Source organism: Schistocerca piceifrons, chromosome X, assembly GCF_021461385.2.
Source record: "Schistocerca piceifrons isolate TAMUIC-IGC-003096 chromosome X, iqSchPice1.1, whole genome shotgun sequence".
NCBI classification, from domain to species: domain Eukaryota; kingdom Metazoa; phylum Arthropoda; class Insecta; order Orthoptera; family Acrididae; genus Schistocerca; species Schistocerca piceifrons.
The window spans coordinates 501071764-501086328 of record NC_060149.1 but is presented as its reverse complement, the minus strand read 5'-3'; positions in this window follow the sequence as shown (position 1 = coordinate 501086328).

The window sequence follows — 14565 nt, the reverse complement described above, 5'->3', positions numbered from 1 at the left end:
CCACATGAGTAGGAACTCTTCGAATACGTAAATCGATTACAGCAAGCTGTTTCTCACGCACCGACATAGTTACGTTACACACCGCTATGTTATAAGCTACAATTAGGAGCTCTCTAACGACATGTCATGTAATATCCAAAACGATATTAAGAACAGAATAAGAAATTCGGAATCATTATTTTTCAGCACTCCGTTGTAGACGATAGATTTCGTCGTTCTCCAAAACAATTTACTCTCTCTCTCTCTCTCTCTCTCTCTCTCTCTGTGTGTGTGTGTGTGTGTGTGTGTGTGTGTGTGTGTGTGTGTGTGTGCGCGCGCGCGCGCTCTCTCCGTACCGTTGTCATTATTCAAATGACTTAGAGGCTTCCATTAAATCTCAGGGATTGTATTCACTACTGCTTACCTTGTGATTTTTTTTTCATCTGAAAATATACTAGTAGGTACAGAATGCGGTCGCAAGTGGTGAAGAGACAAAATTACCATTTTTTGTATTTAACTCGAAACCAGTAACAAACTGTATCATGAAGTTTTTCTACTTAAGTGATGAAAAATTAATCACGCAAGCACAATAACTATCACATTTACAACAAATATTACTGACATTATTCGAAAATGAATGTGAGAAATTGTAAAGCGAAGTATTTTATGTTAATTTTATAAGACGTCAATAGTCAGCCATGAACTGCAGCAAAGCGACAATTGATGTAAATAAGCAAAATTTTTGTTTGTTCTTAAACTGTGACTTTGTATTATTGTTGAATATCAATTACATCGAGAAATTAACTACTTTCTCTGTATGATGAAGGCAATGCATAATTACAACTGTTACGAACATTAACGTTATTGCGCAAATAGTTAAACTGCTTGTAATTACTCTTTGATTGGCAATATGACTTTAGAAAATGATATAGGAGAAAGGAAATAATCAGTTTTTTAAAGTAATACTAACAGAATATTGTTATTGATCATGTTAACGAGTTGTTAATAATGCAATAGCAACACGTTTCACTAACATAAATGAACCTCTTGTTACATCTCTAACTAGTAAAAATATGTTTCCTTTTAACTGCAGCACAGTTCTGTAAGAAGTGAACTGTTACCACACTACGGCATATAAACGTCTCGTGGTATCCCTCCCTCAGAAAGAGATCAGTCACTCACATACATATTTAGAATTATAGATAAAGCAAACAATCTGATTTACAACGTACCTTCGATAAAGCAAATTATTACACACGCATTACGTACGTAGCAATAGTTAATCGCTAGTTTCACGGACAGGGTATACAAAAAATAATCTATAATACAGTATGATGACAAAGACATAAGATAAATAGCAAAAAATAGCGTTTTTATGTTACAACTTCTACGCAAATATAAAATGTGTTAGAAGATTATGATTCACATGCAAAACGCAAATTCTTGCTCAAGTTAAAATTGTTAGATTTTACCCTTGTCCGTTACCTGTTGCGTCCTTAAATCATCCCAGTATATAATTAAGGCAGAAGAGCTCCCTAGAGAATTAATGGGCACATAAACAAACTTCCTGAACGTCTTTCCGTATTCAAACGTTCCGGCTTAGAATGAGAAACGTCCACTGGCACATTAGTCACTGAATTGCGCAACTCATGAGACCGCGGTGCGTATAAATTTCTAGCCCTCAGCTAATTTGCGGCACGAAGTCGCCGCCAGGTTTCTTAATGAGCCACGTAATCTTAGAAGTCTCTCCGACAAGGTCACTTCTCGGGGGCTGGATCGCTAACACAGGAATTAACGAGTCATTTCGCCTTGTAGAGCAGATTCTGTTGAAAATAGATTTGTGATTTGAGGTCATCGATGTACACTTCTGGATCTATAAAATCCAGTAAAGAAAACGATATTAAAAAGTCCTTCACTTATTTACATGTTTAACTCATAAAAGCATGATTATGGGTTCATGGAGAGTTCAGTAAGTTCGTTATGATTTATCATTTATCACAGAGACTCACAAAAAAATCATGTTATTTACAGTATTACTGTATAAACTTCTGTAACGCAACCTTCCTCGTATGCACAGAAGGTTCCGCTAGAAGCTACTTACGTGCTCTTGCCGCAGCGACATGGCTCTGAGCACTATGGGACTTAACATCTGAGGTCATCAGTCCCCTAGAACTTAGAACTACTAAAGCCTAACTAACCTAAGGACATCACACACATCCATGCCCGAGGCAGGATTCTAACCTGCGACCGTAGCGGTCGCGTAGCTCCAGACTGAAGCGCCTAGAACCGCTCGGCCACTTCGGCCGGCTCGCAACGACATGTGCACAACGTCAACTTATATAGTCTGAAATCCACTGTGAAGCGCATGGCAGATAGTAGTTAGCATGCTACTACATACATGGTTTCTACCCGTTCTAATCACGTAACGAGCGCGGGCATAATGACTTTTTAAATGCTTCTGTACTTGCTGTAATTAGAATAATCTTCTCCTTGCGTTCCCTACGGGGGCGATTCGTAGGAGGCTGAAGAATGTATCGAGATTCATCTCTTAACACTGGTTCTTCAAAGTAGGCTTTCGCGGAATAATTTGATCTCTCTTCAAGAGCCTGCCAATTAAGATTCTTCAAATTTCCCATGACGCTCTCCTGTGAATCAAAGAAACCCGTGACCATTCGTGCCGCCCTTCTTTGTGTACGAAAAAGATGTCGTGTTTGGTATGGGCCTCACTTATTTGTACTGCGCTCTAATAGACGGTTATGAAAATAGTGATAAAAATTGTCGCACTATAGACGGTTGGGAACCAAGCGTTGAGGATGAAAACGTATAAGACATCGCTCTAAGATAGTAAATATTGCAGATATGCCGGGATGACGTCGACAATAAGGCAAGAATAGCGACGGAAATAAGCCGTGCCCGTCGAAAGGAACCGCCCCGTCACTCACCTTAACCGATTTAAGTAAATCGCGGAAAACTTAAATTTGTATGCCCGGGCGGAGATTCGAACTGCCATCTTCCCGAATATTAGGCTTGTGTCCTACCACTGCGCCACCTCCCTAAGTCTAAAGAATATTTCTTGCAGTTATCTGTATTTCGGCGCGGACATACTGCTCAACATCGCGATCGTGAGGTGTCAGCAATGTATCAGCTAGTGTTCTAAGAAAGAGGAACATGCTCGTCGTCCTGTCAGCTAACGGCAGCAGGTGGCACTGCCCTATCAGACGAGAAATAATTTTTTACTTACGACGATGACAGCAAGAATTATGACCTGTGTTACACTCAGAGAGTCATCTGGGAAGCAGGAGTGTCCATGCCATGTCTCCTCCCACTCTTCATCACGGTACTGCTCATCGCCTATGTTGTTGTCAGAAACACAACTGCAGGGGTGAGTGGCGCAAAGCTGGAAACAGTGATGAGATTACAATTTTCTTGGTGTCGGTGATCGTTATTTGTTATGCATGCATTTGTCGGGTACAAAGACATTAAGAGATATGATACTGCACTGCAATTTTATCTTTAAGGAGGCTTCAGCCACAGTCCCTACCCTTGTAGTACCCTCTGGAATATACAGTTTCGATTATAGTCGCTTAATCTAGACACTATTTTACATACTATATCTCTTAGTATCGAAGGTGGGAAAAATTACGTTTTTTTTGGGTGGCCACCATCCGCAATAAGTGTTATTGAACTTTATTCCATCGTAAGCGTGCTGCTAATTAAGTATATTTTCCACCTGATTCCTTTTTCAAGAAAAACGAAATCTGTAACACTGAGATCTAGACAAATGTTTGTTTCTTAACTTCATCTTATTTTTCGCCTTCCTGATTATGCATATCCCTGAGAGTTATTCCGGCTTGTGTATTAGTTCAAGGGACTTTTTTTACAGTTACTATTTATTGAAATCTTTGAAAATGAGATATCGTCAGTGCATACTGCTCTGCGATATATGTATCTGCCTCTTGTTGTAGATACATGGTGTGAAGTTTTATTGTAGTTTTTTTGATAAAGGAAATTTATTTCCTATGGAGTGTTGGAAGTTATCCTGGCACTGGACGCCACAATGGAAGTTATCCTGGCATGGGACACCACAATGAAAGTTAACCCGTGAGGTGACTATTAAAAAATGATTGACAATGTAGTAAAATTTACTAACAACATTTAGTTTTCAAAAGAAAAAACAGATATAAATTATAGTTGTTGGCCGGCTGCGGTGGCCGAGCGGCTCTAGGCGCTTCAGTCCGGACCGCGCGACTGCTACGGTCGCAGCTTCGAATCCTGCCTCGGGCATGGATGTGTGTGATGTCCTTAGGTTAGTTAGGTTTAAGTAGTTCTAAGTTTTAGGGGACTGATGACCACAGCTGTTAAGTCCCATAGTGCTCAGAGCCATTTTTGATAATCTATAGAAGTTTCTCAATGTAGGTGCTTCTGAGAGCAAGTGGCGATTGAGGTCTGGACGCCCTGACAAAACCAGAGCAGCAGTACGTTACGCTGTTTGCATCATGCGGTGATGTAAATTGCAGCTGGCGAGAAGTGCGCGGCGGTGGCGAGACGTGGAGGCGGCACCTGTGAATCGACTGCGGCCTCGAAAGAAATGCAAAAATCTCACAGTCTAGCGATCAGGCAGACGGATTGTAATTCACTGTCTTCCAGATCTCTGAAATCATGGTAGATTCCAGTTTGTGACACACCCATTCGCTGGTCGTACCAACTTCCAATTTGGCTCACCTATACGACAGAGTGTACAAGGATGCCAAACATCGAGACAGACTGGTAAACCAAAAACGAATGAGTGAGTGTGCCTTCGGCAAACGAGTCCCCCCCCCCCCCCCCCCAAACTTGTGTCGAACCAGCTTAAGAGTTAAGAAACCTGCATCTCCGAAGAAAAAACAAAAAAAAAAGAAACCGCCAATTACTGTCTTTTTTAAGTTTTCGCAGATGGGTAAGATGGTTTTCTCCAAAGTCATGTTGCTTCACATGCCAACAAGTGAACAGATACAATCTTAAAGATCTTTATCTAAATCGCCTGTGCCTTGGAGCATGTTACTCCTAGCTAAAAGGTGTAATAAAGATTCAATCTCTCAACGTTTCGCAGACGACGGAGTTTCTTATATGACCGAGCGGCTGATGGAAGTGGGTCACAGGCCTATTTGCAGTATCAGCGAACACGAAAACGTGTGAATTTTTATTACGCGTGGCTGTGTACACAATGCCCAGTTTATGACTCCACTGTGTAGACGCATCCCTTTAGTCCGTTGCCCCCAACCCAGCCTTCCGCTGGCGCCGCGGGAGGTAGCTCAGCACTGTTCTGCTGGAGACCTGTCTCGACTACGGGCTGCTCTGTCTGCCCTGTACGGCTGTAAGACTGTCCACCAAGGTTTTCTGAGGGATGGGCTCGCCGCCAATTGCTTTCAACTTGCAACATGCCGTTTCTGTGAGCTAAGAACCATCAAAATACCTCATGCCCTACCAGGCTCCATCAATGTCTGCTCGGGCCATTAACCTTCTAGAGTCTCGCTCAAGGTGTGTAAGGTTGTAACGAAATCTTTAATAATTTTACGTATACGAAAAATAGGTGAGAGAGTAACTTGTCCTCTCTCAGTGTGATGATTCTTCTGGGAGATTTGTTTAATAATTTATTACTATGTGTTCCATATTTTCTGAAGATCATTGCACTTTCGCTACAAGAGCAAATCATACATCTGAATGAAAATATTTGTGTGACTGAGGGTAGAATAAATTCTGTATTGCAGTGTATTTAGATTTCGTGTATGTTTGTGTGTGTCAAAGATATGTGTATCAGAGTGTTGGATGCTAATAATGTGAACATTAATATGGAAGATGTTTATGATCTGATTTTGTCCTTTTTCTACTGTAAATTAAATTTTGTTTTGAGAAAAGTATGTATTATTGTCTTCGTATGTACCTACTATGTCATACATTTGGTATAATATAGAACCACTTCATCAGCAAATTTCCCACACATAATTTGCATATAAAGACTTCGAAACACAAGATTGACAGACTCTTGTCCCTGATATCAGTTTTGGTTCAGTAGTGCATGCATTTTATCAAGTGACAACAGCACATAACTTCGAAAAAGTTGTTAATAATGAATTACTCAACTTTTCTCGGCTAATGCACGGAGGGAACGCGGGCGGTGGCCAGGCCTCAGGTTACGACCCCTACCCACTTTGCCCACCCCTCCCTTTGTGCGCTAGGAAGGTAACATTCCTTAAAAAGAGTGGTCAGGGCATCTGCCTAGTGAGTAAGAAATCCAGGTTCCAGTCCCGATCTGTCACAAATTTTCAACTTTCCCCATTGATTTCAATCAATGCCTGCTCGCAATCGAGGTCTGTAATTCTTTTGTGTCTCAAACTATATACAGATCATGATACAATCTCTAACGGAACTGAACCAAAAATATTATAATGAGAAAGCTGAAAGAACAAAGTTGTGTCACCTGAACGTGCCTATGCTTTCGCTTCCATGTATGTAATTTACAAGTTTTGGTATTATACTGTTCATAAGTGTCAGAACACTTAGTTTAACGAACAGTTCACGTCATACTGTAAATACGACTTAATAATGTTACTTTTTTAGACAGATCTCACTTTAGTAGCTGGGATCACGGACGCACAGTTGTGTTGTGTGGCTCTCGACTCATGGAGTAATGGCATGTGATTCTGTTGATGGTGACCATCTGTGAGATGGGAACGTGAAACTCATGATTTCCCTGTAACTCTTCTTGAACGATATGCTGGGAGTCGACTCTTTGTGGTTACGATGATCGACGCCTTCCATAGTTTCCATAAATCGTTTCGGGCAAATACCGCGATGGTTCCTTTCAAAAGGACATTTCCTGTTAAGTTTCCCTTGTGCTCCGTCTCTAATAACTTCACTGCCGACGGGGTGTAAAAACCTGCTCTATCTTCCCTTGTTATATCTTTGATGCTGCCAAAAATATGACTTGCATTGTACACATATCCATCAGAAACTTCTTAACAGAAAAAGTTACCTTTAGAACTTGCAACACTCATGCCTCGGAAGTAACATCATAGTGTGTCGTTTGCAGAAGGCACTGAGACACACGAATTGATAAGAAAAGAGTTATTCTATAGATTTCTTATGAATCTACTCTAACATAAAAAGAAAATCATTTTAGCACATATACTGATGATCACGTCTCATTATTTCAATATGTTCTCGCCGTTTCTTTGCTTAACGATATTTGTAAGCTGAGAACTTAGAAGACATAAGTGCATCAAAAATACTTAGTCTGATGTAGGGTACGGATTTTTCAAACAAAATTAAGGGAGAAATGAAAATATTTTTAGAATTATTCAATTCTTGTATGATTATTATTGTAAGGGCTTTGCATTCTGACACAGTTTAATTGTAACTGTCCGCTGATAGCTATTTTTCAGTGTCATAAACTTCTAGAAAGATCGTCGTATCCCCCAAACTACGACCAAAGCTTCAACAAGTTTACATGACACGTTGGTAAAACTTTTCTCAATGTAAAATGTTTACTGCGTGAAGAAAGTTATTTCGGTGTCCCACAGAAAAAAAATTAAGTGCTTGAAAGAGGACGAAAGTGAAGTGCAGGACATGGAATTCGTTCTTCCCTACTCCTCAACTATCAAGACTGACTTCGACAATTCCATCTCGACCATTCAGATTAACATGTTATGGAGTCCCATCATACACAAACCACATAATTGTGCTAACTATCTGGAGCACATTCTATAGGTGTAGAAAAGTTCATTAGTAGGTTGGGTTTCTTCGACATCGCAATCTCAGTCTCCCAAAAAGAAACGAATAATTTAACTCCTCCGAATTTGTTTTATAAGATATTTTCCCGTTGGTTTATTATGAGGAAACTGCCGCAATGTTTTGTTAAGTATTTTATACGCCCTTTGTACGATAAAGCTACCTGTGTGCATCTCCTAAATTAAGTGAATGTACTCATTGAAGTGTAACATGCAAATAGTCTTTATGTTGAAAACACATATATTTGGGCATGATTACAGAGCTACCGATTTTAAAACTCGAAGTCTCTTTAAGATATGGTGTGGCCGTGTGTCTATTTACCTTGTAAACAAACTTGGAGGTATATTTGTCGTCAGCGTGGCTCCGTTGTTTACGTTGGCGGCGTTAGCGCCACTATTAATATGCCGCATGACCCGACCTTCAGCCGCCTAACGAGCTTTTTGCTCTCTTGTTTCAGGGGGTTCGGCAAGCAGGGTTACCAGTGCCAATGTAAGTATGCTCTTTCTCTCTGTCAGCATGAGACACTTTCTTTAATCTTTTCGTTCTTAATATAGTTAGTAAGTAGTTGTGCGAGTGAAGAATTTCGGACACAGTGCTTATACGAAGTTCTATTTACTTCCTGTGTATATTTTCACTTTTTTGTGAAAATATGACGCCGACTGTAAACAAAATTTAATTTACAAATGTATATTTATACACTCGTACAACAAAGCTTAAATTCTGATCTTCAAGCACGTAAAATGAAACACTCAATAAAAAATAATTTATACATTAATCGATTTACGTAAGACAAGCTTCTTACCGCAGTATCGGCGTTTATATTTTTAAGAAGTGACAATTTGAAATGTGTGCCACGATGCTGACTCGATCCGGATTTGCTGCTGTTTGCCGGTTGCTGTTAACGCTTTGTCAAAAAAAATCTATAATGCTCACTAAAGTGTTTATAAAAATCAAAATTCTCCTTCAAATGGGAAGTAGTTTTGGAAAATAGAGTTCGTCTACGAAACTAAAACCCCTGTATGCAAAAAAAAAAAATTTCTAGAAACCTAAAATATTTCCGGAAAGTAAATCTATTTGGCAACTAGAATGATGTGTAAACTAAAAATCTTCTTGTAAATGGTCAGTCCTTTAGAATCTATAAATCTTCATGAAGTGTTAAGGTTTCTCCAGTCTGAAATCTTTTGGAAAAAAGATCTTACATGCAGTTCGGGTGCGTGCTGCAAATTTTGTCTGAAAGCTTTGGGATAAAAACATAATCTCTTAAAATACTGTGCTTACACAGTGTGTGGTATAATGGTTACATAATGGACGTATAACAAGTTTATCGCATATGACAAGGGTTTGGGGTAGCTAAAGTAACACATGAACAACTAACACTGCTCACTAATATCACAGTCTGCCGGCCGCGGTGGTCTAGCGGTTCTAGGCGCGCAGTCCGGAACCGCGCGACTGCTACGGTCGCAGGTTCGAATCCTGCCTCGGGCATGGATGTGTGTGATGTCCTTAGGTTAGTTAGGTTTAAGTAGTTCTAAGTTCTAGGGGACTGATGACCACAGTAGTTAAGTCCCATAGTGCTCAGAGCCACTAATATCACAGTCTACAGTAGCACCCTCCATCAGCGTACGAGCATTGATGCCACAGGTGTCACAGTTGGTTGACAACACCATGATATTTGGTGGTCGCTATACATACTTGGCTGGCAGTGTCATGTTGCCATCTATTTCTACGTTATCACTGTTTTGTGTATGGCCTTCCAATGACTCCTGCACACCATCCCTAGGTGTTTGGACAGTCGCTGTCTGACAATTCACTCCTTTTCCCATTCGTCAAACATCAGCAACAACACCCTGTGAGTGCGTTAGCGTCACTAGAATAAATTAATGGCGTAGGAGTGGATCCTTATTTTACGACAGAGCACATCGGTGTTCAACGTTACAAAATTGATTTATTTACTGTATTACTGTCAATGAAGCACACTGGTTCACGTAGTGTGTGACATGACTATTTCAGGATAACGTATTACATCCCGGTCAGGGGAAATAATACTGAACACAACAATATCAGATTTAAATAGAAGATTCTATAGAAGTTTTTTCTTGCATCTAGACAGTGAAGCACTGTCTGAGTTCGCTAATATTACATCAAATCATCCGATTCCAGGTTCTAAGTTCGGTACTATTTAGGATGATAATCAAGTCCACGGAGGAGGGTTAGTTTTTTTGTGACAAGATAGGCAAAAGATTACTCAAGATTGCTCATGTTCACAGTGGACGCAAGCTATTGATCCAATATTTTTTGCACCTCTGCCAGTGGTTTTACCTTTAGCTGTGATGTGTTGTCAGCTATGTGGCTGACCCCGCCCTCTGAAAATCCTATGAAAAACTAACCAAAATCCTTACTGATTTTATCAGCTGATACTGCCCTATGTTTCTCATTAGGCGAGAAACGAGGCACTCATCCCTAGTCTGGAAAATATGGCGATATACACGCACATAGATGGAACAGCGTGTATACTTCAACGCCCTCCCAATTCTCACAAGAACAATTAACTACATGCCTGTTTCGTTTCTCTGCTATCAGAGCTCAGTGACTATTCAGCTAATTTCTAGTTGAATGTCAGCCAAAGTGAATGCAGTGTTCACCTAAAATTCCTCTTTTTGCTTCTGGCAGATCGTAATGTGCCCTGTTCTTCACTCGACACCAGTTTAGAGGAGAGTCCACAAAGTTTTCGCTATTCTGTCTTTTGTAGCAAATTGTCCCCCCACCTGTGTCCTTTCGTGCTTCACGTCACGGCTATTGTAGACTAATGCGATCATTCCTTTCATCTCGTTCAAACTGCGCCGTAATCTCGCCAGTTCTACACTTTCAGAATTTATTTCAGCCAACTGGACATTTTGTGCCCGCTCCTGACGCCTGAAAGTTACATGTGTACATCACGAGAGCTCCATGGACCTTTCATGTGATCGGAAAATGCGACTCTATTTAACTGCATCTCAGGCCTGTTTGTATCCATCTGGAAATTCCCCAATGCAGTTTTCTAAATAACTTCTCCGTCGCAGGCAGTGCTTGGCTGTTACCTGTACCCTTCGAGGGAGTGCCTGGTGTGATCGCCATCTCCCTTGCCACAGGTCACACTCTGCTAAAAGTCTTTCACTATGCGTGGGCCGTGGCTGGGCATCCCGAGTCCATTCCAGACTCAAGCGTCTCTTCCATCAGATTTTTTCACCTTTTGCTCACTGACATGCAGGGTTTGGGTTCGGTGTGTTGATACCATCAAATCGAGTGTCATACCCTATTGCATTACAATTTTGATAGGCAAATCTGTTCACTATCACCAAGAAAGTCATGTGACACATCAGTCTTCCCATTACTATGTATAGCATCTTATTTAAGGTGCGAAATAAACATTCATTCAAGCTGCCACCTTACAAATCGACCTCCTTCCATGTTCAATTTTGTGCTGAGAAATTGATTGAAGTCAGTTCAAAAATGTTCTCAACTGCTGAATGTAGCAATTGTTGTATATTTATATTGACCAACTCTCTATTTTAATTTGGCATAGTCGAAGCAGGTGTCCTTTCAGTCTCTCTTTATTTTTCAACCACATTTGATTTTCTATAAACTACAGATTCAAGCACAAAAACTAATGTTTCCTCATAATGTAATATGTTTTGCTAGTTTTCTGACTTAATAATTTTTTTTATAACATGAAGATTTTTGTTTCTATTCTATGGTTGTCTATACTTAAATTTTAAGTGTAAATAAAATAGAGATTCTCATTCAATTTATGTACTATATATTTATATCTGACTTGAATGTAAATTTCTACAACTCCTAATTTTTTAAATTTGAGGCTGATTTTTATTTGACATCAAGACTTAGGTTAAATGGTGATGGAGATATATTGAATTTGAAGAAACCTTCATTTAAGATTAGCCTCCCCCTTTTCAGTACTTACGCCTTATCTCAACCTCAATTTCTATGTTTGTCAGTAGCTTCTGTGGCGATGATAATTCAAGAAAATTTCATCCCTTACAATAATTTCTCAAATTATCTTCCATTTATAAGCACCAATCACATAACTTTACTCGCACAATCCCATTAATTTTTACATTCAACATCACAAACACATTTATATCCCCCAAAAATCTTAAACTAACGCATTATATCTTTACAGAAGAAATAAATTATTAATTGACTTTTAGAAAAATATTAAATTCGTAATCCTACTAATTACCCTGTAAACATCAAGTCAACAGCATCAAATTGCAAAATCCCTTTTTGTATATAACCTATATATCAACAAACACATTACATACAAGAATCTTCGCATCAAAAGAAAATATCAACACTCGGATTTCTTAATGTAGTTATGGTGTCAGAATATGAAACACAAAAAATGTCATTTATTTGTGAAGATTAACAAAAAATTCGAAAGTATGGTTGGTAAAAAATCTGTTTCTTACACGTAATTAAATATTTTTTAAACAATAACAAACACTTTGTGTCCACAATGCTTTCAATTTAGCCACATACATTTTATTCTGTCGCAGTCAGTCTTTTCTCAGATATCTTCAATGTGGTTCATTGAAGTTGTCATCCTCATCTTCATGCGCCTCGATGTGTTTTCTCTGAGCTCGAAATGACGGGTGGCAGAGAGAAAGATTGCAGAAGGTTTGAGTGTATTGTGAATGCTTGGCTGCCTTCATTCTATTCCTCATGTACCCGTGGCTAAATTTTATTGGAGATCTATTATTAGCAGCACAAAAACTTATATTCTTTGTCAATCCTCGAATCTTTGACAATCCATCGTTGGTCAATTCGTTCCCATTTCCTGTATGAATAGTCGTCGCTCATCTCTCAGTGTTACATTTCAAAATGTTGCAATTTGCCATAAGGAATATATTGGACATTTGCATTGCTAGAACATTTAAAAATGGATTCTTTGTTGGTAGGCAGATGCTATAATGATCTTGGATAGGAAGGGCTTTAGAGAGGTTTTCTTGATTACTTGTTATGGTCCAGGTCTTCTTTATTCCTGATCTTCTGCAAACATTGTGAACACCTTCGTCCATCTTACGTCCCCAAATTTCTCTAATTTACATATTATTACCACCTATCTTAGTTTTTGGGTTGCTCTACCAATCTCTATCAAAGCAAAAATGATTATCAATAGCAACTTCTGCTTTAAGGTACATTACAAACTTTACAAATACTGAACTACTAATAGGTTCACAAATGTGCTGTATTAAAAACCGTAAATAAGTTTCCCCCTATTAAATATCTTCATAACTTTACATATATTTTAACAGATCAACATCGTTTATCCCCATTTTGTATGTGCTCTTCCTTTTTTTCACTATTAGTATAAAGGTAATGGTTTCCTCATCTTCATCACGATGAATAGTAAGAGAGAAATTAATGGTGATGAAGGTTAGTGTATTAGTATGTCCCTTTTTCATACTATAAAATCTCCACATCTTGATCCGACTCCAGCGTCTTTTTCTCTGAAATCTCTTCTTTTCGGCAGAAGCAGTAACAGAAGTTCAAAATACAATATATATATATATCTACTTATTGTCTCCCCTTTAAAACCTTTCTCCACTGTCCAATTCCATTGTTTTAGAGTTCATACTGTTATCAGTTGTAGTTATCCCTAGCTCCCTCTTATAAGTAGTAAAATTTTATATTACTTTCTCCTTCTGTCCTACTCTTCCTTACTAAAATCATCCCTGTGTTAAACTCACGTCCCTCTGTCTACATACTTCAATGAAATAACATGTTTCTTGCTTTCCTTAATAATTCAATTCTCTCTCTTAATTCTTATCTCCTATCAACCTCTTACATCCATTTTCCTAACATCTCCTTTTAACATCAATTTCTTGTAACTTCCACAAATCATAAATACCTCTCACAATCCCATAAATATCTCCTCAACAAAATGTTCACCATCCACGATGGAACAAACCACAAATAAATACTTCCTCCGTACAAAATACTTCGTACACACAATTTTGTGGCTTCCTTTCGTCCACAAAATCAACTTCTTTCTACTTTACGATACATTTTAAGAGAGATCTATTACTATTTCGTCAAACTATCCACATGCTAATCTCTGTCGTTTTCCTTTCTTTCTACTCGTTTCCCATAACACATTTCTTCTTCAGAATGATTACTGTAGCTCTTACTTCACTGTTATTCTTTCACAACTATCTTTTTGATACACTGAGAAAGGTAAACAATTTATTTTAATGAGATCAGTACAAATTAAAAAAAATTATGCGTCTTCTTAGCTTCCTTAGTTTTTGACTTCTACATTTTACTCTCACTGGAATTTGGATATCTGATGCAGCTACCGAGCGAGGTGGCGCAGTGGTTAGCACACTGGACTCGCATTCGGGAGGACGACGGTTCAATCCCGCGTCCGGCCATCCTGATTTAGGTTTCCCGTGATTTCCCTAAATCGCTCCAGGCAAATGCCGGGATGGTTCCTCTGGAAGGGCACGGCCGACTTCCTTCCCTAATCCGATGAGACCGATGACCTCGCTGTTTGGTCTCTTTCCCCAAAACCAACCAACCAATCTGATGCAGCTAATTGTTCTTAGGGAGTTAATGTTTACTGTTTTACCCTTTATAGACTTTGATGTGACTCACATGCTGTAAGCCCAATGATTTTCCGGTTTTTGGGTTGATCAATTCGACTGCATTATAATGAACCACCTTACGTCCATAGGGCCTTCGTATACCGAAAAGAATTTACAGCTTTGATGTTTTTTCTTGCTATAGAGATGGTGGGTTTTCACAAATACCTAGTGACAA